We start from the raw sequence: 22,682 nt of genomic DNA on the forward strand, positions 1-22,682 counted from the left end.
AAGCTTATAATTTGTTTAATCCCTCTACTCATAAAGTGTTTGCAAGTAGAGATGTGGTATTCCATGAGTAGATTGATGATGGAAACCATGAAAAAAGCAATGAATATTGGCACATACCTTTTCTGGTGGAATATAGAAGTGATGATAGGGACAACCATGAGAAGGAGAAACATCATCATATCAACAACAACAACAGAAAAGGTATTATGTATTTGAGCAATACTTGTCTCCTAAGACTATGCACAAACTGATTGAAATTATGTAAACACATTCAACCTATTTGTGCGTGAGTATTCTATGTTTGGATTACAGATATGCATGTAACAGGATGGTTTCTTGCATATGCACCAGTACAAGAACTTATAATTCGGCTGCTTCATCAAAATTATATGTTCGATTTCAGGTAACTCTTTCCTTTAGGCCCACTTGTTCGAATGAACATCCTGTAGTCATTGAACTTCATCTTTCGGTATCTCGGCGGGTTGGAATCATCAATCAGCTCCTTTAGAGGCCCGATTTCCTTGTCTCCATTAGGGTTACAGAAAACCGCGATCGACATTCGTTCCTTTTTCGAGTTCACAAGGCAGCTGTGTTCCGCACTTTTGTAAATTCCGTTTGCCAATATCTGCGCGAAGAAAGAAATAGAAAGAACTATGACAATCGGCAGATTTTGACGGGTGAATGAAAAAAGTGATCGAAATACTGACCTCCATCTGGTCGCCTAGGTTTATCGTCAAAGTATCAACGACAGGGCGCACAGCCACCCAATAGTCGCCTTTGCGAACTTGGAGGCCCACGACATCATCCTGAAGCAGAACGGTTATTCCTCCAGGATCGGAGTGAGGGGACAGCCCATAAGTCAATTCTGGTTGTGGGCATACGGGATAATAGTTGACTCGAACAGAAATCCCAATTCCCTCCTCGCCTCCAAAAGCTTCATTTGGATGGTCCGGAGGCAGGCCCAGGTTTTCCCAAAACAAAGACAGAGCAAGTGTAGACACAGCAGTGTGGGGTAGACACAGTAAAGAAGATGGCACAATAGTGCAGCAGAGAATATGCATCAGCATAAAAGAACAGTGTAATGAGTTTGCACACACAGCAGTGCAATGATTGTTTGTTTTTGAAACTGCATCTAAAGCAGTGTCTGTTTGTAATCCCTCTGTTAATGAGGAAGGTGCTTTTCAGCACAGTCATTTGGTGAAACCCTCTATTAAAGAGGAAGGTGCTTTTCAGCACAGTGTCGTGGTGAATCCCTCTATCAAGAGGATGATGCTTTTCAGCATAGTCACAGGTGAATCCCTCTGTCAAGAGGAAGGTGCTCTTCAGCACATTGTTATGGTGAATCCCTCTGTCATGAGGAAGGTGCTCTTAAGCACAGTTTCAGGTTAATCCCTCTATTAAGAGGAAGACAACTTTGTTGTTTGGGGAACTGCATCAGAAGCAGTTGGTGAATCCCTCTATGTGAGGAAGATGTCTTTGTAACAGCAGTGTTCGTGAATTCCTCAATGTGAGGAAGTTCTTGGGTAAGATTGAATGCCCAGCAGTTGAAATTAAAGGGGAGTGTTGAAAATGTAATTTCAACGCAGCCGTACTGTGCTCTCCAAAACCGCCAGATTGAAAACCACAAAACCACCCAGAGCTCATCGCACCGCCTTCCCATGAAAAGTTGTTTCCATATATTGGCCTCCGATACGATTTGGAGCAGACACGTGGCTCTCACCATACGTCAGCATCTCTGACATATCGGGAGCTATCGTTCAGTCATATGATGCCTTCTGATATCCTTGTGAGCCGTCAGATCTGCTCCCGCCCTCTCCACCGTCGATCTCCGAAGCTGCTCCCCCACCTGCATCAAATCAAATTTTTTGCGTAAAGTAAAAGTCAAGTTTTGTGTTGACCGCTGGATGGATGAACTTATGGTTTTTAATGCTGTTCGTATTGTTTGGTGGAGGCCCGTTTTAAATGGTTATGGGCGTATAGTTTTATATTGTTTTTCTATATGTTTTATATATTTTTATATATATACGTTGTCATAAAAGTATACGGTGTGGAGTTTTTAGACAGTGCGTGCTGCAGTCTTCATTTGTGGTGTGCCTGCAAGCAAAAGGAAGTTTTATGGGCATGGTTGCTGTGCACGATGTGAGTGCGATTTTTTTTATATGTGTTGCCCATTAAAAACCAGAGGAGCAGCGAAAAACTAAGGATGATTGCACAACAGTGCATATGAAAAATTGTGGAGCGTATATATATTTTTGAGTTGACATTGTGTTGAGTGAGAGTGCACAGCTGTGCATGAAGGAGATAGCAGAATGTTATTGTTGCACATGGGAGAGGTGTAAGGTGCAGCAGCGAAAGAGCAGGGTGTGCTCAAAATGAAGACCAGCATATGAAGCAGGTGAAGACATTGCACAGTAGTGCATGGATTTTTTTATGTATTGAATTTGCATTGAAATGCAAAAGAAAAGAGCGCTCAGGTATTTTCTGAGATTGTGAATGTAATATAAAGTTTACTGTATGTGTAAAATATTTTTACAGCAGTATGTGTAAAAATAGTTTTACACCAGCAAATGTAAAAATGGGTTTTACTGCAGTAAACCCATCACAGTAATTTCTCAGGTGAAAACAGAGTTTTGATGGGTGAAAGTAATTTTGGTGAATTCCTCTCAACAAAGAGGAAGACATATGTAACAGGCTTTATATTTTAATTAATAGAAATGTTTTATGGCTGTGTAATACTCTGTTCTGAGTAATTTTATTTAAAAGCTTCCCTGTGCATAAAGATCCTGAGGCAGAGAAACAGAGCATTACCTCTGTGATGTTTAATTTGTTTGGTTTTGGTATTTTCCCGTTTAAAAATACCCAACAGTGGTATCAGAGCTAGTCCAGGCTCTTTGAAGACTCAAAGAAGCTGAAGGAAGGTGTTGTTGCAGCAGTCAAACTTCTCCAGCAGTGTGAAGTTTCAGCCAAAGGGATTCAGGTATTTCTCAAGTTTTTGTGTTACTGTTAAAAGGAACAGTCAGTGATTTAAAAGAAAACACAGTCAAGTATTTTGGAGTATAGTTAAGAATGGCAAGGTCAAAGAAGAAAGCCTCCAGGCCTGTTAAAAATGTGTCTCCCCCCTCTACTAAACTAGAAGGCAATCTATTTGAAAACATAGTATTTGAGGTTCCAAAGTTTGATGGAAACTTTGATGTATGGGAAATAATGATGAGGGCTTTCCTAATGTCTGAGGGGATTGAAGTCTGGGAGTCAGTGATTGATGACAGCAAGATGGATAAAGAATCCATGGAGTATGATGCACAAGCAACAAAGACTATCTTGGATGGACTCCCTGATTCTGTGAAGAAGAATCTAGGAAAATATAGATCAGCAAAGGATATATGGGACAGATTGCATGACCTTCATGCAAAGGGAGCACTGACCATGACAATGAGTCAAGAAGAACCCATCATAGAAGCTGAGAATGAAAAGCTTGACCTCATCAAGATTCAAGTAAAAGAAAGGGATGAAGAGCTTGCCAAGCTTAAGAAGGAGCTTGATCAATGCAAGAGGAAGCATCATGAAGAAGTCATGTCTATGACAAATCAGTTGAACAGAGCAAAGAAGCAAGCAGATGTCTTGACAAGTGAACTTGAACAAAGACACAAGAGAGTGAACAAACTTGTAGAAGAGATTGGACAGTACAAGGTAGAGGTCTCCTCCCTTAAGTCTGATCTACAAGAAGCCAGGAAGCAGGCACAAGAAGCTGAAAAGAAAATGAAGAGCAGTCAAGCAAATGATGAAGAAGTCTCCAAAATGAAGACAGATATTATCTCCCTCAAAATAGTAGCAGCTGAAGCTACTCGTAGCAAGGAAGAAACTGACGGACAACTAGCAAAGAAAAACAATGTATGTGAAAAGTTAGAAGAAGAGATTGTCCTCCTCAGGAAGAAGGTTGAAGGGATGAACAAGATCATGAAGAGCTCTCAAGCTCTAGATGACATGCTCAACTATCACAGATCTCCATTTAATAAATTAGGACTTGGGTATGTAGGTGAACCCTCAAACAAGGATGAGGATGCTTTAAGCAAAGGAGATGTGAAGAAGCCAGAAAGAGATGGTGATGCTCCTAGTTCCAGCAAAGGCAAGGAGGAAAATGAAGGTTGCAATAGAAGAAATCCTGCTCCAAGTAGAAAACCAGCTCCAAGAAGAAATGTAGCTGATGTCAAAGAGGCAAGAGGTAATGGTGATCAACGAAGAATCTCAAGGCAGCAAGGCTTCAGAAGTACATCAAGGAAACCTCCATCTCCCAGGTACCAAAGTTCATTTTATGGTTATTGTTATGCTTGCTCAAACTTTGGTCACATGGCAAAAGACTGTAGAGCATTTCATAAAGATAAATGTTGTGGTCTACGATAACCTCCAAGAAACAATTTTAGAAGAAATCATGAAATGTCATTCATGAAAAATGTAGAATGTTTCAAGTGTCATAACATTGGGCATATGGCACGTGAATGTAACTTAACATGGGCTCCTATGCAAGCTAGACCCATGCAAAAGAAGAAAGTTACACAAGTATGGAGAAGGAAGGAAAGGCAATCTGAAAGCCCCTTGAACTCCCCAGTGGATCTAAATTTATTTTGAGAAGAGTCTGCTGAAAGAAGATAAAGCATACACTAAAGGGGAGCTTGAATTTTTTTTGTTGTTTGCTGAACTGTATTAACAGTCATTTGTTGATGGAGGATGTATTGCAGCGCAGCAGTTGCAAATGAAATCTTTGTTAATCCCTCTGAAAGGTAATATGCAGCAGTGATGAAATCAGCAATGTTTTTGCTTTGTTTTTATGCAATATGCACAGAAATGCATAAAGAAGAAAAGATGGCAGCGCTGAAATGTAAAGAGCAGCAGCGAGATAAGAAGTGTGCAAAGCATGGAGACCCTCACAGCAGTGGAAAGATAGAGCATAAGATAGCAGTTTGGAAATTTTTTTATGGAGCACATGGATTAGAATGAACAGCAGTTTTGAATTTTTGCATGGCAATGGAAGGTAGTTTCCCTTCTATGTAATGTGAGAGAATATACTCACAGCAGAATGAGTGTAATGCACAGCAGATGAAATGTTTTGTATTGGGAATGAAAATGCAAAGCAGTGAGAAGAAAATGAGAAGAAGGCAAAACGCAGCAGAGCGTAAATGCCCAGTGGCTGAGAATACAATGAAATTTTTCACACAACAGTGAAAAATGTAATGTTTTTTTTGTATGCAATGCAACATGCAAAGAAATGCATAAATAAAAACAGGGACAGCAGATTTTTAATGCACACTGGATGTATAAGAATGTGTGTGGCAGCAGAAAGCCAAAGGAATTGCACAGTAGTGCATTGTGTAAAAAAAATGAAGACTAAGATTGTGTGAAGCAAGGGTGCATGAGAAAAGGCAGCAGCCTGTGTTATTTTTTTGTGGAGAATGAAGTGCCAAGAGTATGGGCACATAGCAGTATGATGAAACAAAAGGCAGTGACAGTGCAAATTGCAGAGGCAATGCAACAGCAAGAAGTTATGGACAGCAGCATGATGGCAAAAAGGAGAAGCACACAGAAATGCAAATGTGAAAAATGCAGCAGCAAAAAGTTTTGAACAGCAGCACATGCAAAAGAAATTTTCCTTACAGCAATAAAGGTAAATGTAATGAATTTGTTTTTCATTGAATTGAAATGCAATATATGCAACAGCAGTGAGTGTAAGAAATGTTTACACACAGCAGTGTAAATTTGTAAATTGGGACAGTGTAATTGTTCCAGAAAAGATAGAGTATTTTGTCTTTGAAAAGTGCAGCAACACAACAGCAAGTGTAGACACAGCAGTGTGGGGTAGACGCAGTAAAGAAGATGGCACAACAGTGCAGCAGAGAATATGCATCAGCATAAAAGAACAGTGTAATGAGTTTGCACACACAGCAGTGCAATGATTGTTTGTTTTTGAAACTGCATCTAAAGCAGTGTCTGTTTGTAATCCCTCTGTTAATGAGGAAGGTGCTTTTCAGCACAGTCATTTGGTGAAACCCTCTATTAAAGAGGAAGGTGCTTTTCAGCACAGTGTCGTGGTGAATCCCTCTATCAAGAGGATGATGCTTTTCAGCATAGTCACAGGTGAATCCCTCTGTCAAGAGGAAGGTGCTCTTCAGCACATTGTTATGGTGAATCCCTCTGTCATGAGGAAGGTGCTCTTAAGTACAGTTTCAGGTTAATCCCTCTATTAAGAGGAAGACAACTTTGTTGTTTGTGGAACTGCATCAGAAGCAGTTGGTGAATCCCTCTATGTGAGGAAGATGTCTTTGTAACAGCAGTGTTCGTGAATTCCTCAATGTGAGGAAGTGCTTGGGTAAGATTGAATGCCCAACAGTTGAAATTAAAGGGGAGTGTTGAAAATGTAATTTCAACGCAGCCGTACTGCGCTCTCCAAAACCGCCAGATTGAAAACCACAAAACCACCCAGAGCTCATCGCACCGCCTTCCCATGAAAAGTTGTTTCCGTATATTGGCCTCCGATACGATTTGGAGCAGACACGTGGCTCTCACCATACGTCAGCATCTCTGACATATCGGGAGCTATCGTTCAGTCATATGATGCCTTCCGATATCCTTGTCAGCCGTCAGATCTGCTCCCGCCCTCTCCACCGTCGATCTCCGAAGCTGCTCCCCCGCCTGCATCAAATCAAATTTTTTGCGTAAAGTAAAAGTCAAGTTTTGTGTTGACCGCCGGATGGATGAACTTATGGTTTTTAATGCTGTTCGTATTGTTTGGTGGAGGCCCATTTTAAATGGTTATGGGCGTATAGTTTTATATTGTTTTTTTATATGTTTTATATATTTTTATATATATACGTTGTCATAAAAGTATACGGTGTGGAGTTTTTAGACAGTGCGTGCTGCAGTCTTCATTTGTGGTATGCCTGCAAGCAAAATGAAGTTTTATGGGCATGGTTGCTGCGCACGATGTGAGTGCGATTTTTTTTATATGTGTTGCCCATTAAAAACCAGAGGAGCAGCGAAAAACTAAGAATGATTGCACAGCAGTGCATATGAAAAATTGTGGAGCGTATATATATTTTTGAGTTGACATTGTGTTGAGTGAGAGTGCACAGCTGTGCATGAAGGAGATAGCAGAATGTTATTGTTGCACATGGGAGAGGTGTAAGGTGCAGTAGCGAAAGAGCATGGAGTGCTCAAAATGAAGACCAGCATATGAAGCAGGTGAAGACATTGCACAGTAGTGCATGGATTTTTTTATGTATTGAATTTGCATTGAAATGCAAAAGAAAAGAGCGCTATTTTCTGAGATTGTGAATGTAATATAAAGTTTACTGTATGTGTAAAATATTTTTACAGCAGTATGTGTAAAAATAGTTTTACACCAGCAAATGTAAAAATGGGTTTTACTGCAGTAAACCCAGCACAGTAATTTCTCAGGTGAAAACAGAGTTTTGATGGGTGAAAGTAATTTTGGTGAATTCCTCTCAACAAAGAGGAAGACATATGTAACAGGCTTTATATTTTAATTAATAGAAATGTTTTATGGCTGTGTAATACTCTGTTCTGAGTAATTTTATTTAAAAGCTTCCCTGTGCATAAAGATCTTGAGGCAGAGAAACAGAGCATTACCTCTGTGATGTTTAATTTGTTTGGTTTTCATATTTTCCCATTTAAAAATACCCAACAGACAGCAAGGTGTTACAGAGTTGCAGCGTTCCTTAGCAGTACTCCTTCATTATACTCCTGTGATGTCGACACAAAGAAGCAATAATGAAATTTCCAGAGTAGCTACACAAACAAGAGAAAAGGAGCACTTCCTGTTTTATCTTGCAACCCAACCGATAAACATCACTTCCACTCTCAGAATTAGGACAAAAATAAAGAACTACATGGATTCCGTAATGAAACTTGTAAATGATGCTCCATTGACTCCATATAGATGCATGCAAGTGGAATTTTGAGTGTAAACGAAGAATAAAAATGCAACGTTGAATGGAAAGGGAGTTCCTGCATCACCTGTATTCATCCGGTTTGGATGGCCATCTGTCCTCCGCTCGTATGGAGAGAGGCAAGTAGTTGTGATAATAGTAATTCCCCCAGTCGAGAATCGCACCTTTCTGCACACCAGTTGGACTACCATATCCAACGTAAGTCCCAGGATCGTTGGCGTGTTTCTGCTTCTCCTCCAACGGCAGACAAAAGAACTCTCTCGACACCCCACGTACGGACATGAGAAGTTTCGCAGAAACTCCATGGTTAATAACTTGAAAGAATCCCCACTCTCTACATGCATCTGATATGTCTTCCATGGTCTTATTCCGGCGTTCGTCGTAGAGACCAGCGAGGTCTATGATGGGTATCTCCTCTGCTAACAGCCGCAACTTCGGGGGCCTCTCGTGATCAGGCCTGATGTATCTGGATGGCAAGCTTTCAATGCCGCTCTCTGAAATACATTGGACTCTGGTTATTGTCTCAGGCCACTCCATTGGATGGCAATGTCCAAAACACAACTGATCAAAGTACCGAACAATATAAATAGGCAAGGGACTACTAGCAGTCTGTAATCTCACAAATAGATATCTACCGCATTCTCTCCTTTGCCATCCCAGAGGTCGTATATATGCCCGAAGAAAGTGAGGAATTTGAGCACAAGATTTTAAAATAATACGACCAAACCGGGGGATGGGAAAACGTGACGTTGTACCAAGAGGGGAGAATGTCGACTAGGCATCATAATCAGCCACTCAAAAACTGACTTACCTCATGAAGAGTAACAACTACGTGCCCTCGAGATAATAGAATTTCTAAGTGTGTAACATGGCCTCGTGGTCGTTCTGGAGACATAAGTTATTGATAGCGTTGAGTGGTCAGTGCCTGAAAGTCAGTTTGCATGGGAATCTCCCATATATCATCACATGTTATTTGAGGTATCAGATGCCATGTAAGGAAATAATACATGGGAATCGGAAACTTTGCATTCTTTCATGATTCTATAGAGGTAATACATATTTAATTAAGTCAAAGCGATGAAAGCTAAGCCTCACATCGATGATCCTAAAAATACAGTCTTTATATATCCAAATAAAAAAATTCCCTCCACTTTCTTTACATGTGAAATTGCGTTGATTAACTTGCGATTAAGCAAAAATATAATCTTTTATCATCCCTAACTTAAGACTGCTTCAACTTTCTTTATACATTAAAAAATGCGTATATAATCAAACCAGAAATGCGGATATAATCAAACCAGTTCCATTTGAACAACCTGAAATTTTCGAAATTAATAAGTGACTTCGCACGCAGATTGCAACCGATGTCTCCAGCTTCACGTTCAACGGGAGCTACATTGTCGTTACGACGGGGAAACCATAGATATAGATAAGGCTCCGGCGGAAAAAAAAAAAAGGCTTTCTGTTATTTGTAACGGTTAGAAGGTTACGTTACAGCAGAGCCGATTTCATAAAAAATAATAATAATAATAAGTTATAAGTGATTGAGGTAAGTTCATAAAAAAGTTAAAATAACAAAAATAATAAAATTTAATTTGTTATTTTTTTATTTTCTTATTAACTTGTGATTTTGAGAGGTACTCAGAGTAGATGTGTAGATGTAATACAAGTATGTAAACTATTTTAAATGTTGGTTTAATTAAATAATAATAAATCAGAAGTGGTTGGTGAGTGATAAGTCTGTTAAATTAATAATAAAATAAAAATAATACAATTCAATTTGTTATATTTTGATTTTGTTATTAACTTATGAATAAGTTTTGTTACATTACCATGAGCCAATACCATGTCTCAATATGGTAAGCTCAAAAACCATAACTTATTTCAAAACCAAAATGTTTTATAAGGATATGACAAGATTGTTAATGGATATTCACCGTCACTTTATAGTAACTTGTAGAAATTTGGCTTTGTTACAATACCCTGGGCCAATACTTATCAATAACGCATGCCAAAAAAAATAACTTATTTTACAATCAAACTATTTTATAACAATATGAAAATATTCTTAACCATCGATATTCATCCCCACTGTACCATGGATATTGTTAACTTGTAAATAGATTTCATTACAATACCATGGCTTAACAATACCACAAGCCCAAAAAACATAACTTATTTCACAATCAAAATATTTTATTCAATATGACAAGATTCATAATCATGGATATTCACCACCACTTTGTCATTGATATTATGAACTTGTGAATAGACTTTGCTACACTAGCATGGGCTAATATCATGGCATATCAATACCACATTCTAAACAATCATAACCTATTTCACAATCAAAATATTTTATAACAATATAACAAGATTCTTAACCATCAATATTCACCCCCACTTTACCATGGATATTAGTAACTTGTAAATAGGCGTTGTTACAAAACCATGGCTTATCAATAACACATGCCCAAAAAATTTTACAATAAAAATTGTTCTATTTTAATTTAATTTTATATCATTTTTTATAGAATTTAGGCTTGTGTGATCCATATCAAGTTTTTGAAACATGTTTATTTTTTAGTTATTTATTTAAATTGAAAGTAAATACTTTTCCCCTAATTTTTTTTGTCTATTCAAAATTAATATTTTCTTTTTAGATGTTGGAGCGATCTGTCTCACTGTTTAACGGATCTGATTCTTCATCTTTTGGTGATGATGAACCACAATGGTTGGTTTGAAACGTGTCGGACAAATAATTTTGATGTGATTATCACCAAAAATATGTCTCAAAAACTTTTTTTAACTGAATCTAATAGGAAAAAGGTTATAATTAATTTTTAGATGTATATAAACCCTCTATCTTCATGACTACTAAAAATATTCCCATAGAAATTAAATTAAGGTTTGAATAAAACTAAAAATGATAATACCTTTATATTTAAAGATGTGAAATTTATATAATTCAAATAGTATTAGTAAGAACCAACATAGACCCATGTTAACTAAGGATCTAGACATGACAACAAGAAAAGTGAAGGGAAGAGAGAGGGAGGGAGGGAGATAGTGAAAAGGTTGGAGGGTGGAGAGAGAGAAATAGAGAGAGTGATGGGGGGAGACGAGAGAGGGAGGTGGGAGATAGAGGAAAGAAGACATAGGATGGGGTAGAAAGAGTGAGGAAAGAAGAAAGACATAGGGAGAGAAAGGTGGAAAGAGAGGGAGTAAGAAGGGAGAGATGGAGAGACAGAGAGGGAGAGAGGAGAGGAGGGATGATAGAGAAGATGTGGGGAGAGAAGAGCAAGAGAAGAGAGGGAGGCACAAGATGGAGGGGACAAGGAGAGAGAGAGAGAGAGAGAGAGAATGATGGGTGGGAGAGATAGAGCGAGGTGGGAGAGAAAGGGAGAGAGAGAAGGAGAGAAAGGGAAGGAAGAAGAAAGACACAGAGTGAGAAAGGTGTTGGACACCTAATCCTCTAAGAGTTGGTGTGGAAGCTGAACAACGAAAAGGAGTCCAAGAGACCACTTGGAATATGAATCCAAGGGTCAGACCATGTACAATAAATGTATATCAGTTGTTAATAATAAGTGAACTCTCCTACTTATCTTTCATATTTGTCTTTGCCATGTGTGTGTTTAACATGGTATCAGAGCAGGCGATCTCCTGCCCTGCTCAAGTGTGAGCAACCTGTTTTTGTGGCCTATGTAAACCAATGCTCTCCTCCTAATTATACCTTTCTGAGCATTTGTTACAATAAAAGTTGTTACCTCTATCAGCTCTGCCATTCCTCTGTTGTGAGCAGACCCGCCCCTTCGACTGTGAAGAGGAATATTGCGAGACCTATCCCTCTCTACCAATGAAACACTCTAACACTGTCTGTCAATTTCATGCTTCCACTCAGACCTATTTCTGCAAACCAACGGAAGCTGTGCGCTCTTTCTCCATTCCTAGTTCAAACGTTACCTTTGCATTTTAGCTATGCATTGATTCGAAGTCCATACTCCTGGTGCATTTTCTGTGATTTTATTAGAAGTCCTGGGAAATGAATTGAAGCAGTTCTTGTGTAAGTCAATGAATCAAAACATTAAATCTTTGGTCATGTCACTAGAATATATTAATTGTTGGTCATGATATTTGACTACGTTGGAATGGAGCTCTCAACAAGAAAGGGAGTGTCGTTGACTGAAAATGGAGTGTTGAGTTTTTGAAGAGAAGTATTGGATGTTGTTTCAAAGCTCTACATAGAATGGTTCGAATTACATCTATGTTGGCAGCAAATATCTCTCAATGCATTGGGTATATGTTTCATCTCTCTGCGTTGAATTTATGATGGATATGGATTAGCATTGATGTTGTGAGTATTGCTGGTTCAAAACCTGTATTAATGCTATGACATGATTGTTGTTACATTAAATTTTATTGACTGCTGCTGCGTTAAACTTTATTGAGCGACCAAAATAAGCTGAATTTGCTTTGCATGGCCTAAAACCATGTGGAAAGTGTTTGCAAAAGTGGTATATTGGCGTTATGCTCCAATGACATACACTAGCTTCCTAGTACTACATGCTTCACTTACTATACTCATCGAATATGCTGTGACTACAAAGGCATCATCCCATGGAAGGTGCTCTATCTGTGGGTTTGGATCTTGGCCATCCCAAATATAGACCTTTCGATGACTAGCAAATTCTTTCCACATTATGTTACACACCTGAAGAGGCGTTCTTCTCTAGAAATAAATGCGTGCAGTCTCACATTTACCAAGAACCTTATATAGAGCATCTATTAGCTACAAAGCAAGGTCTGTGCCATATTTACAATGTCTTCTAGGTCCCCCTATATTCACAACAAGCAATGGCTTTAGAAGTGGTGCTAATTCATCATGCCACTGTGCAGTAACCATTCATAATGTGGAAAAATCAGCCGGGTGCAAATCTCCCAGTGTAAGCACCACTTTTTTATCTGGTGTTTCTCTAGGAGTTATCTAATTCCATAGAAAACGAGGAACTTTTTGCCGTCTAGAAGGAGTCAAAGCATGAAAATCATGGTGAAGGGTTACCACCAAGTCAAATTGATTGAGCTGACACCTCGGGTGTTGTATCTGTATTACAAATGTATTTTGGGGAGTAAGTCTTTTTATTGTACTCGCAATTGAAACTGTGTCCCGACTAGATGCAACAACCAGTAATGGTCCCTCTTTCTCTGTAATTTCACGAGCCATTATTACTCTCTACATTGAAACTTATGCTTAATTTCAGCATCGAATATATTGTATGTTGATCGAGCTCACCATGTTTCTTGGTCTATATTTTTGCATTGAAGATGAGTTGAATTATATGGGTAAACTTTGAGTTATATGGTTGCACCAATGTTGTTGTCTTTATGGATAAAATAGACTTGAGAAATCAATAGTATTGTCTGCATTAAAGGGATATTGCACACTAGTTGTTTGTTGCACATTTGTAGAGAATATTTTGCAATGACATTGGTTCATAGTTGTAAACAAATTTTAAAGTGTAAATTTGACATTGGAGAAAATGACCCAAATTGGTGAAGTATTAGAGTTCTTGAAAACTCTGATACAATCTACTTCAAATGACACACTCCAAATTAGCAAAGGCTCTCACTCATAAATTCAGACTTGTCTACAATATGCACAAGAACAAATTGATTTTTTACAGATTGAATCTCAACTACAACGGGAAGAATTACAACAGTCGAGTCATCATTCTCAACCTATTTTTGTTCAGAACATTGAGACAGATACCCATAAACAACAAGTCAATATTGTTGAAGTTCATATAGATTTAGTACCCAATGAAGCAGCAGTTGTACATGTAGATGCAGAAGTTCAGTTTGCACTTCCCAAGCCCATCATCAGACCTTGGGAAGAGCTTGTCCATAATAAGCGCAAAATAGGTCTTGGATATGACAAGGAGGTTTCCTTTCATATTCCATATTATTCAAAGCCCATCTAGTTTCAGAATGTTAGATTAATTTACGATAGTTCACCTGAAGCAATTCCAGATTTTGCTCCTCTTACACAACTACAACAACAGATTGGGAAATTTCAACACTATGACTGAGTTGGCCATATGAAAAATCATTGTTTTGATCTTCATCGATGTAAGCATTGTCATAAAACCAGTCATTATTCAAACAAATGCTTAAAAAACAAACCTCCTACAAGAACAAAGATTCATCTTGGATGGATTGCTTCTTGGTAATGGGCATCAATAGCCAAGGAGATATTCCAGTCATATGTCAAAACTTGTTCTAGAGTATTGAACAATCTTGTATTTGAGTTTTCTCCATCATCTCACCTTGTATCTGACAGGAGGGGAAATGATGGTCATCTACAAACTTCAAATCCACATCAAGCCAGCTTGAGCCACAACCTACCATACCAGATTCAGAGTTGTAGCCAAAGACAAATATGCCCCTGAGCATGCCTTCAGTTTGTGACACCTCTTCAAAGAATTGGTGACACTTCCTCTAGCAGAAGACTTCAGCTTCTTGCCAGCTTTGGAAGAGTTCCAAGAATTTCATTAAGCATTCCAGAGATGTTTTTCATCCTTAAACCATTACAGGTTGAGACCTCCCTTTTCAGGTTGAGGTTATCCATTTTATGTGGGGTGAGACCTCCCTTTCATGGTTGAAGGTTTCCCTCTTCAAAACATCAGGAGCACTTCCTCTAGCAGAAGCCTTGAGCTTCATGCCAGACTTGGAACAGTTTTGGGAACTGAACTAAGCGTTCCAGTGTTGGTGGTCATCCTTAAACCATGCCCTTTATACCAAAATTTCAGAGAGCACATTTAGCCTAGTGCTTCCATGCATTTTTTCATGTTTTGTATTACAACTCTATTCTTGGACTCATACATAACCCTTCAAATTAAGGGGGGGAATGTTGGACACATAATCCTCTAAGGGTTGGTGTCGAAGCTGAAAAACCAAAAGGAGTCCAAGAGACCACTTGGAATATGAATCCAAGGGTCACACCATGTACTATGTATATCATTTGTTAATAATAAGTGAACACTCTTGCTTATCTTTCCTATTTGTCTTTGCCATGTGTGTGTTTAACAAAAGGTAAAGAGAGAGAGGGAGTAATAAGGGACCGATTGAGAGAGAGTGAGAGATAGAGGAGGGTGGAAGGGAATAGTGAGAGGTAGAGAGGAAGACAGAGGGAGTGAGAGAGATAAATATGGAGATAGAGTGTATATGTTCTGGGGGTGAGATAGAGAGAGGGAATAAGAAAGAGACACACAGATACAAATATAGATATTTTATAGTATTATATAACCAACCTAGATCCATATTAACTTGAATCTATCAAGCACCGTGATGGATCAAATCTCTAGAGGTGCAAACCTTTCCTTAATTTTTCACTCAAATAGGAAGTTTGTGCCTCGAGAGATTGGATCCCTCTAGGCGTTTGATAGACCTGAGTTAAAATATATCTAGGTTGGTTCTAAATTAAGTGTACATGGGATATTTAATAACAAGAAAATATCAATAACAAAAAATATCATACCATCAACCATAAATAAAATATTTCAATGTCAATATTAAATAACATAACTTATATCTAGTTTTTATAGCGAAAAATAATGTAAATTTTTTTTCTCATTGTGATAGACAAAATGGTTATTCTTTTAAAATCTAACGAAACAATTTAGGGTTGGATTATGATTTCTTATTCTTTAAAATGTTATTTTGAAAACATGAATAGATTCAAAACCCTAAAAAATACTCAATATTAATAGTGGGTGGTTGTTATTATATTGTGGCATGACTCTAGAAATAGATTTGTTTGTTGATCACTATTAGTTTAATATTGACCAACGCAACTTATAATGTTTACCTTTGAAAAATAAATATTTATTTTTCAATATTATTAAAAAACAATTTATTAGACCATAATTTGAAGTTTTATTGCATCCTTTACATAACATAATTTCATATAGATAACTCCTGCACATATTTTATTCCATAATTTATGGATGTGGTTGTAATATTTATGCATTATTTTTAGATATTTGTGTAGTGATTTTTTATTCTTAAGTTTTCAAGAAATTAAATAACTTATTTCCCACCATAATTTTAGCAAGTCTTTGCATAAAAAATGGATAGGAATAAGATGTAAACAAATATATTTACCAGAAATTTCTTATCACCATTGCCAAGTATGATAGACATGTTTTATGGTAGCACATATGAGCTACTTTGAGGGACAGTGAATTGAAGTCTTCACAATGAAGTAACTCAGAGGGAGTTGTTGGTGTCTAATGGTATGGGACAATTTAAATTTCAAACTCATGATATTAGTGAAGGTTTTAACCCTATACAGAAATTACTTGCATACGAATTCCAACAATAGAATGTAAACAATGGCGAGATCATTAACCACAAAACAAATATACACAGAGATTTTCCCCTCTGTCCCAAAACCAATACTACCAAATTGATTTTTCATTGTATTCCTTTCAATGTTAAAGCATATATATATACACGTCGAAGAATTCATAAACCCCATTCCATTAACCATGTATTATAACATAACCATAGTTCCCTTGACCGGATCTACAAAATACCATGGGAGGAAAACCATTATTCCCAAAACCATATGCAAAACCCATACACAAAACCATAGTAGGTCTGCCCACCTAATATGCTTTCAAAAAAAAAAATCTCAGGGCACTATCGCTCCCCCTGTGACACCCCACTACGCCTTACATAATTAAAGGGGTGTTGTTGCCCCCCCTCTAACCCCCCACTTCGCATGTGATGCTAGTTGTGGAAGAATATAACACACACCCAACATTCTCCCACTTCTTGTTTTGATTCCATAATGGGGGTCATAGGAGAGATTAGTATTATTTTAGCCTTGCAATTCCCATTGATTCTCTACACCAAGAAAAAATCTCAGTGCTCATAGATTTCATCAATGCATCTACAACATTCTTCAAAGTGTCCACTTTTAACAGCAACACGTTTTTGTCCTCAATCATATCCCTCACAAAGTGATACTGAACATCAATGTGATTTGCCTTTCAATGATAAGCATGGTATTTGCTCAGAAAATTTCACTTTTGCTATCACATTCTATCCTTATAACTAGTTGTACTAACCCCATACTTGAACACAATCTCTCTAACCAAAATTCTTCTCTGCTTACATGAGTGGATTACATGTATTACTCCTCTGTAGTTGAAATTGTCACTACAAACTCTCTCTTGCTCATCCAACTAACTGCACCTCCAAATAGGTTAAACACATAGCCATTGGTATAACTTCTTCCATCCATATCTGTAGCCCAGTCTGCATTAACAAAGCCATCACTATCCAAAACTTTGTCCAATCCTTATCTTCCTTGGTAGCACAAACCATAATCACTAGTTCCACGTAAATACCTAAAAAACCTGCTTCATTGTTGTCCAATGCTCTTTCCCGAGTTTTGATATAAACCTGATCAATACTCCCGCTACATGTGTAATGTCTGGTTTAGTACAAAACATTGCATACATCAGGCTACCAACTGCACTTGTGTATGAGACACAGCATATGTCCTATTCCTCTTATTATGTATTTGGACACAGTTCAACAGATAAATTTAGACCTACATGAATAAGAACCTTCACCAATTTACTATCATTCATATTAAACCTCTACAGTATTGTCTCAACATACTTCATCTGGTTTAAGTGGAGCTTTCTCTTTGCCCAATCTTATTTAATTTCCATGCCCAAAATGTAATTTGCAACATCGAGATCCTTCATATCGAATTTGGAGGATAATTGAGTCTTCAAATCTTGGATAATTTCTTTGTCATTTCTAATCAACAACAATCATCCACATACAAGACCAGATAAATAACACCCTCACCAAATAACTTAAAATACACATAATGACATGCTTTGCTTCTAGTGAATCCAAGTCCCCATATAAATGTATCAAATTTCTAATACCACATCCTTGGTGATTGTTTTAACCCATACAAAGACTTTTTAAACTTGCATAGAAGTTCTTTCTTACCATTCACCACAAATTCTTCAATCACTTCTTGTATATCTCTTCTTCCAGATCCTCATGAAGAAATGTTGTCTTCATATCCTTCTATTCTAACTCAAAATCAAAAACAACAACAATAGATAAAAGTAATCTAATAGAAGCTCCCTTGGGAATAGGAGAAAAAATATCACCGAAATCAATTCCTGGCACCTAGGAATAACCTTTTACTAGCAACCAAGCTTTGCATTGCTCTAGCTTCCCTTTCGCATTCATCTTCTTCTTAAACACCCATTTTCTTCAAATGGATTTTTTCCAACCGACAACTCCACTAGATCTCATGCCTCATTTTTGTTCAAAGATGCCATTCCATCAACCATTGTCTCTTTCCAGAGTTTTCCATCCTTTGAATCTACTACCTCCCTGATAGTTCTAAGATCATCATCAATAATAGATAAAGAAAAAATTGAACATAAAGCAGATGGACTATAGCTTTCTGGTTGCCTTCTTTCTCGAACTAATCTTCTCACAGCTGGAGTTTACAACTCTTCATATTTTGATTCCACTTCTGTTGTAGAGTCTGATTCTTCCTCCTTTAGCTCAAACTCTATCTTTTTAGGTTCCTTTAGTAGGACTTCATGTCTAGTAGAATATTTTATCTCTCTAAACACCACATATCGGCTATATACAACCTTCCTTGTTTATGGGTTCCAAAGCTTATCACCTTTTAAACCATCCTTATACCCAATAAATATGCACCCTTCAGATTTACTATCCAACTTGGTTCTTTTCTCCTTTGGAACATGTACATATGCATCACAGCCAAATACCCTCAAATGTGAAAGAGAGGGTTTCTTACTAGTCCAAACCTCATGTGGATTCTTATCCTCCAATGGTGATTAAGCTAATTTATTGACCAGGTAATATGAATTCTCCACCACCTCTACCCAGAATTCCTATCCTATCCTGACACCACTCAGAATGCTTCTTTCTCATTTCATAAACTTCCTGTTCATTCTTTCTACAACTCCATTTTGTTGAGATTTGTATGGAGTAGTCTTCTGTCAAGCTACATCACACTTCTTAAAGAACTCTCCAAATTCATTCTTGCAAAACTCTCCACCATTATCTATCTTCAACACTTCTATCTTCTTAACTGTATAGTTCTCCACGAGAGCCTTAAATTCTTTAAACCTGTCAAAGAATTCACATTTCTAGATAATCTTCGGCAAAATCACATAATCAATCTTTTGTCGACGCGTTTCGAACCAACCAGTGTGGTTCATCGTCTTTCTGAGAAAATATATCCATGCATTCCTTGAGTAGTCATATATAAATGATACATAGTACATAGTATTTCCCAGTGATGGAACTAACACAGGTCCAAACACATCACTATGCACAAGCTCTAATCTCCCTTCTCCCCTCTTATCAATAGAGGGGAAACTCAACTGATTCTGCTTCCCATATACACAATGTTCAGAGAAATAAATATCCATAGAGAAATTAGACATAACTTCTACCATACCATTACAATGTAGTACTCCAAGGCCCTTCTCTCAAATATGTCCAGGACTTTTATGCCATAGCATGATCTTTTCTCCATAAACCACTAGATCTTCTACTCCACTTTGAGGAACCACAGAACCATTTCACCCATTGATAATAGTGTTACCTAGAAGCTTGTAAAAATTTTCAATCTGAACTCCCCGCATCAATACTAGTTCTTCCCAAACCACTTGCAAGTATCTCTCTCGAATACTATTTTTACACCTGCTTCGTCCATCTTGCTTACAAAAATCAGGTTTTGTGCCAACTTAGGAATATGCAGAACACTTAGAAGTTTTCTAATCCTTCCACCTTACAGCTTCCACTTGAATTTTCTATGTTTAACGATTCTAGCCTTCCTGTCATCCCCTAAGAAGACATCACCACCATCATATTTCTCATACTCGTAGAACCAGCCCCTATGGGGAGTGAAGTGAAGGGATGCACCTGAGTCAATCAACCATGCCTCGTGATCTACATGTGTACTTGAATAAGAATCCAGGTACACATCCCCACCTTCATCTGAGGTGGTTCTCGCCTCTCTAGAAAGAGATTTATCAAAGCCCTTTCCTTTTGAAGGACCTTTAGATCTACAATCTTTTTTGAAGTTCCCTTCCTTTCCACATTTCCAGCACACCTTTACAAGTTTTCCTGAAGATTTAGATATCCCCCTAGATTTATATCTCCCACTCGAGGACTTATTTTTGTTTATGTTCTGGGGCCGTCCTTTTAGGGAGAAGACATCTCCATTCTGTCCGTCCATGTCTTTCTATCTCATATCCTTCGACAGCAAGGATGAGAATATTTCGTCGCAATTCAAGGTAGTTGTATTCCTACCTATTGCAACAACCAAACTATCCCAAGAATCTAGTAGAGAATACATCAAAATGATACACTTTTTTTTCCAAAGAAAAAAATCAAACTTTTTATTAAAATAAAAAGTTACATAGTATATGTATTAAGCGTTCAATTTGGCTGTGTGAAAGTAGATCATACAGCCCGCAATATACATCCCTGCATAAAAGCATAAAAAGAAAGAGCTGCTCCTATTTTCTGGAGTGCAGCCCAAAAAAGAAACCCAACTGGCCTAAGACTTCCTGCCATCCATGTTGGGAGTGGAGTCAATAACGGCAAGCTGGTTTTCCATTGTACTCATTGGTTGCTCCTTATCTGAATCCGATCCTTCAGGACTGTGACTTCGTTTATTACCACTTATTTCCAGCTGGAGCTCTTGTTCCTTTTCCTCATTAATCTCCTTATCCTTATTGTCCCGATCTTTATCCTTTGCTGTATTTTGTTCTTCTTTCTTTGTTGTAGTTGCCTTCTTATATGCAGCATCTATGTTCTGCCATCCTTTCAGCTTCCTTTGTTGTTGCTTGCTCTTGTTGAGGCTTGGACATGCATTGTACAGATGACTTGTTTGTTGACATCCCTGACATCTAAAAGTTGTATTCTCATAGTCCAAAGGTTGTTTCCACTGTGTATTATTGAAATTCAGGATGATGCTCTCAGGTAGTCCTCAGCTAAGGTCTACCTTGACACATATTCTGGCAAAAGTAAATATTCCTTTTATATGTCTCTCTCCGTCTATCTTTAACATTCTCCCTAAGGTATTTCCAATTGCTATTAGAACTTTTGAATGCAAAAAATGTAAAGGAAGATTATGCATCCTAACCCATACTGGCATCCCTGATACCACCATGGTGTTGGTATCAAAATCAAGAAACTAAGGGGTAATAAAAAGTCTAGCACTGCCCCAGAACCATGGCCCTTGGTTGAGAACTGTTTCCTTTTCTCCTTTTGTGTCAAAACATACTATAAAAAACCCCTTAGGGTATAGGTAGATTTGGCAATTTTTGTCCAAACCAAGTGGATCCATTGATACAATGCACTAGTTCTAGGCCAAAAGCCATTTAATCTACAAATAACTGCATTTTTTTTGTAGATATGAATATATATTATTTACCTCTGGTATTTCGATGGAGATAGATGGGCTCTCCGGCATTTGATCTACAATGTACTGCCCCGGAGGTTCAGTGACAGCTGTGGGTTTTTTCCCTTTGCCCTTCACTGCTTCCTTAAAAGACCCTTTGCTTTGCGAGCTAGTTCTTGCGTTTTCGGCTCCTCCTCGTAATCTCATATTGAGAATGATTGTAGAGCCTTGCTTGATGTTGTATTCTTGCATGGTTCTGCATTCCTGTAGTGATCTTCCCTCTTTTAAATGTTGTTGTTCCTTAGCCGGGTAGCCAGTCTGATTGGCGATATTGTTCTTCAGATCTGAAACCCTGTCGCTGTCATAAGTCCAGATAACGATTGTGTTTCCTTTTGGCGTATTTACAAAGATTTGGAAACCGGACCTGGCAATCTAGGGTGGCTCGATTCTTATCAGATCTGAGTCATCCAACTTCGTATCTGAGAGGGTTGTCCAAGGCATAAATGTCTTCTCCACCGAGGTGTCAGCCACCCACATCTGCTCGGATGTGAACAGGGGAGCCTCAGTCGGCACAGAACCCGGTCCCAATCTCCCACCCCATACTTGAGCGTCAACCAAACCTGTAAAAGAATGCCATAGGGTGGCGATTTGGGCTTCCCTTAGCACACTGAAAGGGGGCAGAGGAAACGTCAGCCTGATCTCTTTCCAAATGGCGCAGACATTGCTACCTAGCCAGGTCGGAACACCTGCGCATGATAACGCAGATACCCAAAGCAGGTTAGGGACAGGTTGATTTGAAGTGAATCGCCCAGGGATTTGAGGAATGGAGCCTAGATCCGTTGTGAGAAAACCGACCTGATCCAGAAAGGTAGAAAATTTCTCCTACCCCTGAATACTTTGATTCGATCCATGAGGCTCCTTTCTAGCAAAGGAACCGAGCAAAAATGAAAAAGATGAATCAAGTTTTGAAATCCCAGCAGCCAGGCGCCAAGCAGATCCGAAACATACCTGATCTCTGGGGGCGGCGACGGCATAGGATGATCCCTCTGAAACCTTAGATACTCGAGAACCCACCATTCTTGATCATCAAAATGATACACTTATCTTCATCTAAAAATTTAATATCAATAGATAACAATTTACATACCATATTATTAAAGGCGTTTAGATGCTTTTTCAATGAATATTCATCCTTCATCCTCAAGTTTTACATTTTTTCCCATAGGAACAATTTG

At 38.1% G+C, this 22,682-nt stretch overlaps 2 pseudogenes; both read right to left on the bottom strand.

Moving 5' to 3' along the window:
- Positions 1 to 385: 385 nt before the first annotated feature.
- On the bottom strand, positions 386 to 8,495 carry LOC149201157 (jasmonate-induced oxygenase 2 pseudogene; annotated as a pseudogene).
- A 3,988-nt stretch (positions 8,496 to 12,483) lies between these two features.
- Positions 12,484 to 13,179, bottom strand: LOC149201158 (mitochondrial fission protein ELM1 pseudogene; annotated as a pseudogene).
- Between the last annotated feature and the right edge of the window lie 9,503 nt (positions 13,180 to 22,682).

The sequence above is a fragment of the Pinus tabuliformis genome, chromosome 2_1 (genome assembly GCF_031772625.1).
Source record: "Pinus tabuliformis cultivar Carrire ecotype Pingquan chromosome 2_1, CPIR1, whole genome shotgun sequence".
Classification (NCBI taxonomy): Eukaryota; Viridiplantae; Streptophyta; class Pinopsida; order Pinales; family Pinaceae; genus Pinus; species Pinus tabuliformis.